Below are 11,505 nucleotides of genomic sequence, written 5' to 3'. Positions count from 1 at the left end.
TAACACACACACACATATACATCAGTATTTTGTAGATACACTCTATTGGAGCAGATTGAGCACACACACAGGCATGGATAAACTTTACAAGAGATGAAGTGAGCAGGCACTCACACACACAGAAAACAACAGGCTCCACCTCTAGTATTCATCTGTCTTTGAACCGGACACATCCCACTCACACACAAGAACTGGGTCTATTAACTAAACACCCCACTCACACACACACAAGAACTGGGTCTATGAACTACACATCCCACACACACACACAAGAACTGGGCCTATGAACTACACATCCCACACACACACAAGAACTGGGCCTATGAACTACACATCCCACACACACACAAGAACTGGGCCTATGAACTACACATCCCACACACACACAAGAACTGGGCCTATGAACTACACATCCCACACACACACTCCCACACACACACAAGAACTGGGCCTCTGAACTACACATCCCACACACACACAAGAACTGGGCCTATGAACTACACATCCCACACACACACTCCCACACACCAAAAAAACTGGGCCTCTGAACTACACATCCCATACACACACAAGAACTGGGCCTATGAACTACACATCCCACTCACACACTCCCACTCGCACACAAGAACTAAGTCTATGAACTACAAATCCCACACACACACTCCCACTCACACACAAGAACTGGGCCTATGAACAACATATCCCAAACTATGACGCCATCAACCAAAAGACAGATCCATTTCCCCAAACTATAAACACTATTCCCCCATACTATAAACACTATTTTCAGCCATGATTCAGATCTGTTTAAGGTATTGTGCAAAACTGTACACAGTAATTCCTTCATATATCACTTTATATGCACCATGTGTTATTTAGAAAGCACTGGCATTCAAGGACCTTTCTTTATGACCTTTCTTTATGCACAAACAGTTTTTTTTACGATATTGGTAAATACATTACTTTATTTGGCATTATTTTTTCACAATGTATACATATAATGTGTCTCATTGCAGTAACTGTTTTTTACAGGAGTGTTTTGGGTTGATCTTACCAGTGTGGAATGATTATTTTGTAGTGTGTTTGTATTTTATGGCTTTTGTGTGATGTCTGAAGTTTGGTTTAAATGTAAGATAACATGGTTTTGAGAGAATGGAAGTTTATAGTTTGTGAAGACGAGTGTGCAAGTTTGCATTTGTGTTTAGAGTTTTGGGAAATGGAGTATAATTTCAAGAAATGTATCTTGGCAATCAAGAAAAAATTTAATCTTTAAAAACAAATCACTATTCTGTGATGTGGTGACATAGTGGCAGTATTAAGTTGAATTTTGATTAAATGAAATTAGTAGATTTGTCAGACCTGGCATCAGATTATCTGAGGAGTTTTAGAGTGCCAACACTAACAATCAAAAAGAAAACAAAAATAAATAAAAAACACATTGCTTGTGTCTGTTTACGTGTTTGTATCTTTCAGATCATTGCTGTGCTGCGATCGTGCGGGATTATTTTGTTTCACAATATGTTTGTTGGTGATCTCCGAGTACACATCGTCAGTAGACGTGCCAAACTCAACAAAACCACAAAAAGCACATTCAGGCATAACCTACTAAACACACGGCAACACTCCTGCAATTATCAGAGGTGGCAATTCCAAACAGATGTGTGTCGGGACCAGCCAGGGCCTGATTAGGAGCCGGGGCCCAGCCAAAAGCCTACGGTCAGCCAATCGAGCCGGTTCACATGTCTCTAATGACCCCACAAGGTCGAAGGTCGCGGCCGTGATCGCAGATCTGAAAGGGTGAAAGGCCTGCTGGCCAGACAGGCCCATAAATCGCGCGTCTTAGACGAAGGCATCTTTTATTTTCCTGTTAAGCAGAGGCCTAATCACAGCCCCACAGCCCAACAGCAAAGCCACAGAGAGATCAATTAAACGCCACGCACAGACGAGGCACCCGCAAAGGATCATGGGAAGGATTAGTCACACGCCAGCCTCCTATAATGCTGTTTAGCTTTGGCTATCCAAAACCATAAATCTTAGTTTTGACATTAGGAAAAACACTCATGTACAGTGTACAAAATAAATAGTAAAAAAATACTACAAAAATATCACCTTGAACTACAAACTGTAATTCTGTACTGTGGCCTCAGGTCTTTGAGGCCATCAAAATGTTTTGTATATTTTGTATATATGACTCACCACACAATTTGTATCAGTATGATATTATTCACAAGATCTGCTTGCTATGTTTTGCCGGTGTCTTGCCCGACTGTTAGGTGCACAAACTCTACAGAGCAAAAGTGATTGGGAATCACACTGACGACAGAAACACATGCAGCATTCAGTACCTTTCAGTGGTGGAGCAACAGGTTTCAAATGCAATCATCCTGCAGCATCTTCATGACTACCGACAGTTACGCACGACTCAACAGCTCTGAAGCACCCTCTGCTGGACGTAAGAGAACAGCTCCTATGGAGACTTCTTTAATTTTTGAAGAAAGAACATTTAGCCATTGAAAAACTGCGGTGAACTAAATATATAAATATAATTACTTTGTAAGCTGCTGGTTAGTTTAAGCCTTCCGCCTTATGGTAAAGGTTGCTGACTTCTGGCCTGAGCAAGGCCTAACCCAGCCATCCCACATCTACGCAAATGACTGATCCTTAAACAGTCAGGACTGGCCGACCGGTTCCATAAACGGAGGTGTAAAATCTAAATCCAGATGGGATGTGAATCCACAGCCATGAGCCCCAAAGCTAAATATTACGTCCACCGGAGCACAACAGAGATGTCTGTGGGAAACGCTATAAAAAGTGGGTGTTTAATTATTTATTTTTTTAAACACATTTTCCAGGGCTGAACGATAGTCCTGCCAACTTTGCCCGTCTCTGAGAAGACAAGGTCAATAAACAGATGAAGGTGAGAGAGAGAGAGAGAGGGAGAGAGAGAGAGAGAGAGAGGAAAGAGAGAGAGAGGAGGGGAGAGAGAGAGAGAGAGAGAGAGAGAGAGAGAGAGAGAGAGAGGACGGGAAGGGTGTTGGGTTAGATTTCTGTGGTGTGGGTCCATCCTGGGCCAAACCCGCTCCACTGGTTCTGGTTCTCTGTCCAAAGTAAGCTCAGAGCCGAATATAGAATTAAGGCATTTTTTATTCAGATGCCCGGGAGATCAGTTTGAAAAACTATGTTAGCTTGTAGATACTGCTGTGTAAAGTGTGCAAGAGGCAATCACATGCAGTTGGCCATATACTGTTTTGCTATTTCAGAGCACAGCATCAGAAGATTGAAAACTGATAATTTTTGTGACATTAATTATGTTAAGCTGGAGCAATTCTGTCTGAAGTCATCGCCGAGTCAACTTCCATCATCTCTCATTTCCGTCTCTCTCTCTCTTTGTTCTTCTATTTTGTCTTTGTTCTCTGGCTGTGATCACTTCATATATCCCCGAAAGAGCAGGAAAACTAAACTAATATGTATTTCAAAGTGGACGTCCACACAATAGGCACTGACATCTGGCTTCACTTATGAGCGCACGTCAGAGGCATTTCACCAGCGCACATACTTTGAGAAGCCGTCGGCGGGCTCCCCTAACCACGCAATCACTGGTTAATCAGGCATGGCGGAGATCACCAGTGGAACTGATTGAACTCAACATGAAGGAGGACTACATGCAGGATGGACATAATCCTCCAGTTGAGCTCAGTGGTATCTGTCCTCTCCCCGAGAACAGAATGGTATTGAGCTTGGGCCGGCCGAGACCATGTCATGCTGGAAAATGTCAGCTCTCTTCCATGGGTTTAGGGGTCAGAGGTCAAAGTCCCTCATACCTGGCTGCAGTACAGACCTGCGGGGGGGTGAAAGGTGAGGCAGAGGATTTACTTCCTTAAAGCCGGATTCTGTAACCTATAACCCCTGACCTTTGAACCTCGTCTGAGGGGCAGAAGAGACATTCCAACTGCTTACCGAGTCACCTGGTCCCACAAACCCTCACTCCACCAGCATGGGAAAAAAGGGGAACGCTGCGGGGACAGCAGCAACCCTTACATATCCCTGTCCGCCCCTGACTTCACACACCGGACGGAGGGATAGAGAGGGAGAGAGACGGAGGGATAGAGGGGGGATAGAGAGGGGGGAGGGATGGAGAGTGAGACAGGCAGGCTAGAATGGCCATTGAGCTCCGTGGAGAGTTCCTTAAGGAAGCTGAAGACACACTCCAGATAGGGACTGGACCCATTTCAGGGGGGGGGAACCCATCTGCTCATTCCTATCCCCTTTCCCAAAACAGCTCCACACACTGACACCACAGGGGTCTGGCACAGTTGGCCATTCCTATGCGCTCTCTGTGTATTCATGTCTCCTTCAGACGTCATCCTCCGTGGGCCATCCTGAGGTCATGATCGCCGTGCTGTCTAGTTTGACTGGTCTCCGTCAGAAGTCATCCTGAGGTCATGATCGCCGTGCCGTCTAGTTTGACTGGTCTCAGTCAGAGGTCATCCTGAGGTCATGATCGCCGTGCCGTCTAGTTTGACTGGTCTCCTTCAGACGTCATCCTGAGGTCATGAGGAGCCCCCAGCATGAGGCAGGGCTGGTGGTGATGGGTGCCTCCAGCGTGTAACCTTGGTGATGGGTGCCTCCAGCCTGTAACCTTGACTTTGTCATACGGACCAGAATAGAAGCTATGCTGCGGAGAAGAGGGGGGTAGGGACAGGGCTACGTAGATTAAGCAATCACAGCACACACACGCAGACAGAAGATTTGACACGCGTCCCACAAATCCAACTGTCTCCTCTCCATCAGACCCCTGGATCATCACCATCTCATATCCCAGTGCCCCTCAGCTCAATTATCTCCTCATAATCACAGAGGATGACATGGGAATGAGCAGAATCCACTCGCTGCTCCCTCGCTCGCTAGGCCTCTCACCTCACAGGACCCTCAGTGTCAGGCTGACAGCAGTCACAAGGGCCAGGGGAGAGGGAGGGAGACGGAGGGATAGAGAGAGGGGGGAGAGAGAGGGAGAGAGACGGAAGAATAGAGAGTGGGGAGAGAGATGGAGAGAGATGGAGGGATAGAGAGAGGGGGGAGAGAGAGGGAGAGAGAAAGGCAAAGGGAGATAGAAAAAGAGAGAGAAAGAATAGAGGGAGTGAGGGTAGAGTAGAGGGAGAGAAAAAGACAGGCAGAGGGAGAGGAAATGAAAGAGTGAGAAGAGAGAGACAGGAAGTGAAAAATAGAGAGAGGGAGAGTGGGAGGTGTAGTGGGGATGAACTGAGCGTATCCATATTAAACAGGCAGATTAGAGTTGTTAAGTGGAAAGTGGTCTGCCAGGGTGGCGTTGGGCGGACCCCCAGGTCTGCATCTCATCATCCATCATCATCCCGGCAGCCTCTGCCTCCAGCCAAACGGATGGAAACGGTGGAACTCGCCCATGCTCCGTGCTCACTCACCGACTCCCTCACCCCCCCCCACCCCCCCCCCCCCACCCAGCAGTCACCTGCTCTCCGTTACCCCCACCCCCTCCTCCCCCCTCGCCCCCCTCCGCCACAGATGACCTCTCACACCGCCAGCGCCTGCCGCAGGTCCACGCCTTCCCATCATGCACAGGGCCAGGCGGCCGGGCGCTCCCATGAGCCTCGGCTCGCTCCCTGCCATCTGCCGTGATTTATAGAAAATGGCCGATGATTTATGGCCCAGTCGGCCCGCAGTGAAGTCATTTTCTTTCATGCGTGAGACCCTGTGACCCATCCGCCACTCGCCGCCAGGTTGGGGAAATATCTGCTAATCATGCACTAAAAAGAGATTTAAACAAGGGAGGGGGAACTGGTTAGGGAGTGTGTGTGTGTGTGTGTGTGTGTGTGCGTGTGTGTGTTTGGGGGAGGAGGAGGAGGAGGAGGAGGAGGGGGGTTAAATAAAATTAATTTTCAACAGGGTGTGAATACTGATGAAGATGTAGAGGTTTGTCAGTGGTGTAGAGAGAAGAGAGAGAGCAAACAAGCAAGAATGAGAGAGATAGAGGGAGAGAGGGAGAGAGAGGTACAGCAAGTGAAAGAGAGAGGTAGAGAGGCAGAATGAGAGAGAGAGGCAGAATGAGAGAGAGGTAGAGGGAGACAGAGGCAGAATGAGAGAGAGATACAGCAAGAGAGAGGAAGAGAGATGGCAGAATGAGAAAGAGAAGTAGAATGAAAGAGAGAGAAAAAGAAATGGAGAGAGGTTTGTAGTTGTTTAATGGGAGAGGTATCAGGTGCTCTGGTACAATGTTAATGATTCAGAAATATGGCACAAGCATTAAGCTGTGACACTGATGGGACTTCGACCCAGGGGCGGACTGGGGGGAAAAAGTGGCCCGGGAGTTACTGTCAGACCGGCCCACTCAATACACGGCGCGCGGCCCACTAAGTACACAGCGCGCTGCCCACTCAGTACACACCGCATTGCCCACTCAATGGATCGCACGTATCGGTCAGTGGCCTACTGGGAAAAATACCCATAGACTTAACATTATTTTGGTTGATTACAAAGAAATTACATCATATATGCTTGTTTTTTAATAACATTTGGATCCACCAATTTGCCTGGATGGACACATGGAATAAAATGATACTGGCTATTGTAACACTCCAAGGTAGGTATAGTTTGCAAGATGAATAGTATCAGATCAGATCAGATGGTTATACGTATAACTACAAAGCCTATTGGTTAGTACACTCAAAGCGTATTAGATAAATATACTTGAAATTAGTGCTGTCAAACTATTACAATATTTAATCGCAATTTTCTGTCCATTATAAATGTCCCTTCATTTATTTTGTATCCATTTATCCATGTTTTATTCCAGAATCATCTATCTAGATAACATATTAACATTGTTTATAATGTAAGTGTTGTGAAACGCAAGCTTTACTTGGCCAATTCAACACCTTTAGATAACATATTAACAATCTAGATAACATATTAACATTGTTTATAATGTAAGTGTTGGTGTAACACAGTGATTTTAGCATAACAAACTAGCTGGTTAACTTATTTGACACAAGTTACAGTATTCGAAATGATAAGATTGCGCTATTTACAACTACCACCATGGATAGCTTGCTCATCGATTGTAAGCAAGTGACTACGGCTAACATGTTAAAATAGATAATCTCGATGTTGACAACAGCTTGCTTATTTTACCAGATCATAACGGTCTCAATTTAAGACATACCGTTAGCTAGGCTTGCTGTAGGGAACGTTACCTCATCTGTGAATAGCAAGCTAACATTTGGCAAGGTCAACGCCACATCTTACCTTATCACTGTCACCAGTCAGTGGTTTTCCAAATAAAATGTAGGCTAGAGTAATTGACATTTAATAACACCTAAAACTAAATCAGACTAACGGAAGAGATTGACAGAGGCAGCAGCAAGCTGTGCCTCATCCGTGTTAAGGGCTAGGGCTGACTGCACACGTCAATACGGTTGCGTGCCCTGGCTGGGCGTGTTGCGTGTATGTATGCAAATGTAAGAATCCCAGAATCCTCTAGGCCTACCTCAATCGGCACAGCTGAGAACACTTCGGCTGTGTAAGAACCAATTTTCAGGTGTTCATTAATAACATAGAGATTTGTTCTTACGTTGAACTTACAAAGTCCGTAAAACACATTTAAGAAATAACGTAAAAAAAAAAAATCGAAAAATAGTCACCATAGGTGTGAAAACAGATTGCAAGTAGGAGTATCAATTTCAGTCAGTGCTTCAATCGTATTTCTTAGAGAAAACTAGATTAATGTTGTCTTCAGAAGCTTTAAAGTATATTATACTGATATGCGCTGCGAGTGGGCCTGATGGCGGGGGCCGGTTGATGATTATAATGGGCCGATGATTATAATGGGCTGGTGTTTTGGGCCATCGGCCCACCAGGGATATCCCTGGTATTCCCGATGGCCAGTCCGCCCCTGCTTCGACCTAACAGGGTGGTCATCTTAACATCTTTAAGTGTGCTCTCTGTCCTAGAGGAATATGGATCGCTTATTTATTTCAGTAAATAAATGACAAACACATCTCCTTACTTGGGACTTCAGCATCTGAAACTTTAACCATTTGGGAAGAATACAGAAATACCATGCTAAAGTGAAGGATTAGTTCAACAAAATAGGTAGGAATTATATTCTGCCAGTTGGATTGCACTCTACTTTGTGATTTAAGGGCAAACCTCCCTTGATTCGGATACATGAATCAAAAGATATTTAAAACCTTTTAAAATATGGCTTTCCTCTGAAGCCACACTGTATGCACAATGGTTAGGATAAAGTTTCTAGGTATATGAGCATATATGTATTTTTAAGTAATTGCAGTGTATGATGGAAATAAAATATATGACAGTTATAGGTTTTGTACATGGTAAAAGAGAACCACCAAACAACTAGCAGTGTGGTGTCCTTAACTACTACGTTGTCATGAAGACGCATCCATAAAATGAAGAGTCCTTGTAAGACAAACAGATATTTAGTGTAAAGATAATCAATAGCAGTCTCTATCTTTAGGACCTAGTTCTGCCATTCACCATCAAACAGGAAGATGGCATACAGACTCGCGTTCAGATTGATATTGCACATGGGTTTCCAGGTCTCACACATGCCCAGCCAACCAGACAACGAGTAGGCAGAACGTCTTCAAATGCCTTTCAATGTGACTTCTGCAGCACATCTTACACTTACAGTGCAGAAAAACTAAGCACGTAGGTAGGACACACTCACACCTACATCCTTGCTCAGGCTAAGGTATAAAAATACCCAGTAAGCTATCTGTTTGCCTTTTCTAATAGTGTACAAAATCAACACATTGGGTTCATTTCATAAACTGGCCCCTATGGCCCCCCGCCCCTACCGAGAACTACTGACCTACCTGTCTGCGACTTGTCCTATTGCGAGAAGCCCTTGGCTTTTCCACGTGTACACGGCTAGCTCCCTCTGCTGGTGCTGTTGAGACTTGCATCGAGATGCTACCACATCCTATGACGTGACGCCCTGTAAAGAGAGGCACCTGAACAAACACAGGTACATTACAGCAAGTGCAATTTCAGGATAATATTATCTTCAGTTTTATTAGTTCCATATGAACACATTTTAGGAACCACTTCCAACACTAACGTGTGGCTGCTATTAGGAGGTAGCCTACTTTATTTTCGGATAACTTTACGCAATAAAGCTTAGGGTGGTATTGGCAAAGTCAGTAATTTTGTAATGTCAATTATGTTTCATGGCTTTGACATTTGTTCTATAACTGCTAAGCTGAATGTGGTAATCTTTACCAAGTTCTTTAAAACACATCTTACCAAGATCGCAAAAGTCAGCTGGTCCTCGAATTCTAGCCAATGTCTCAAGATGTGAGACTTGCCAATCCAATTTTAAAATAAACCCTTTTTTAAGGATTCAGGTAAAAAGTCTAACCATGTAGAATACGAGGAGGAAAGCTGCACAGTATTAGAGATATTTCTGGTTTATTTCTTTCAGACGTCAGGCTGCACCTGCACGCGCCTTATCTGAGGTAAACTATGAACTCTTTGATCATGTCGACGATATGGAAAGCGAATAGGATCGAATTCTATTTGGATTTTTTTTTAATGTGATAAATTAATTAATCTATCCAACGTAAAACTATATATCTAACCTAGACTTTAGACACACACACTTACAACACATGCATAGATTTTCACATGGATGGGACAAAAAACATAATTATTAGCTTTGAGCATGTTTCTAGGGCACATAAAACGCAATTAGTTTTACGTAAATGTCCTCAAAGAGTCCACCGTGTCATTTGCATCACCAAGGTATTTGGTTGACTTCTCACGAAACTACAAAACAAAGTGCAATGCTGATATTGTAGGCTACTAATTCACATTTGCATGCCCGCATTCAAAAGGGACTATCGAACTGACCATTTGGAAGCACATGGAAGTGTTTAAAAGATATCCCTTAGAAGATCCGAATAAGACTTCGTTACAAAAACTCTATTCTTTATTCCAACGCAGGGGCCTACCAGTCTGGGTCCATCCGCGCCAACGATGGCACCGAGTGACAGAATGACGCAACTAGTAAGAGAGCCAAAATGGCTGCAGTAAATCCCGCAACTGAGACGATAATTGGAAGGAAGAGGACTGATAACGGGGAATTGTAGTTATTTGGTCATAAGGTCTGGCATTGACTTTGGGTATGGATCTCCAATTTGTACACAGTAACTAAACAGAGACCAAAGAGAAACCCCAAACAATGGGTAATCCAAACACTTTCAGACGGCCTCAGATCAGACTCAAAAATTGAAAACTGAGGTTTTGTTTTATTTCTAAAGCAAAATTAAGTTCATTTTGCAAATTCCATCACAAGTGACTTGACAAAAACAAAAAGGGTCATATGTACATTTTTCATAATACACTCAAAAGAAAATAAACATAAATACAGATATGGATATTATATCACAGGAGCTGAGAGGGAATTAAAGAAAGAAAGAAAGAGAGAGAGCAAGGGCATGCGCAGTAAGCAGTTTGCAATTACACTATTCCTAATGGTCAACATTAGCAGAGCAACAAAGCAATATGTAATCGTCTGCCAACTTTAACAAACTGCCTTCTACTGAACACGGGTTTCCTCCCGGGCAGGTGTTGGGGAAACAGTTCTTAGTTCATTTGCAGATGATCAAGTGGAAGAAAATTAAACAGATGGTTCTGTTATCAGGTATCAGTGGGGACACTTTTTCAAGTTTGCATTTTCTCTTAAAACTTGTCTGGAACTAGGTGATGTTTCCAAATGTGGGTAGAGAAGACTAAACAGTCTAGAAACAGGAGTCCCTGTAGCAGGGCGTACACTCTGAGTTATATTTCCAGCTTTGAGGTTTTCAGGAGCAGGTAGTGACAGCACGTTAGCTCAGTTAGGGGCATCCTACAATTGGGCGAAACAGACAGGTAGCCAAATGCACAGGAGATTGATTTGGTTTTGCAAGACTGCAGTGGCTGCAAAACGCAACTAAAAGGAAACGTGCTTAGCGTGCGAAAGAAAAGTGAGTCATTTTTACACTACGTGTCAAAACCTGGCAAAGCAGTGGCCTTCGTTTGAGAGGTGTGTGTATATTTATATAAAGCTTTTCATTTAAAAACTGCCCAAAGCTCTACAATCACATCAGGGAAGAGATAACAGGCAGATAACGTCCATAAATAGATAAGACATGGATGAAACTCATATTAAAAATCACTGCCTCCATTCAAAGTGCTCTTCCAAAGCACTGACCCCTCCCCTCCCCTCCCCTCCTGAACTCCTAACATGGGATACCCCCATGTTATAAGACGAAACTCATTAAGGCCAACTAGTGTTGTCAGGACCCCCCCCCCCCCACACACACACACACACAGCCGCATTATGTACTTCTTACACATTCAGTTAGTACATTAGATTCGACATCATGCTTCTGTATGTAAAGCGGCTAAGAATGTCCTTGAACTTCACCTCTTGCAAGCCACAAGAAAGATGGTGACGCCAGGAAA

Source organism: Sprattus sprattus, assembly GCF_963457725.1.
Source record: "Sprattus sprattus genome assembly, chromosome: 3".
Taxonomy (NCBI): Eukaryota; Metazoa; Chordata; class Actinopteri; order Clupeiformes; family Clupeidae; genus Sprattus; species Sprattus sprattus.
The sequence above is the reverse complement of the archived record's forward strand: the minus strand, read 5'-3'. Positions refer to the sequence as shown.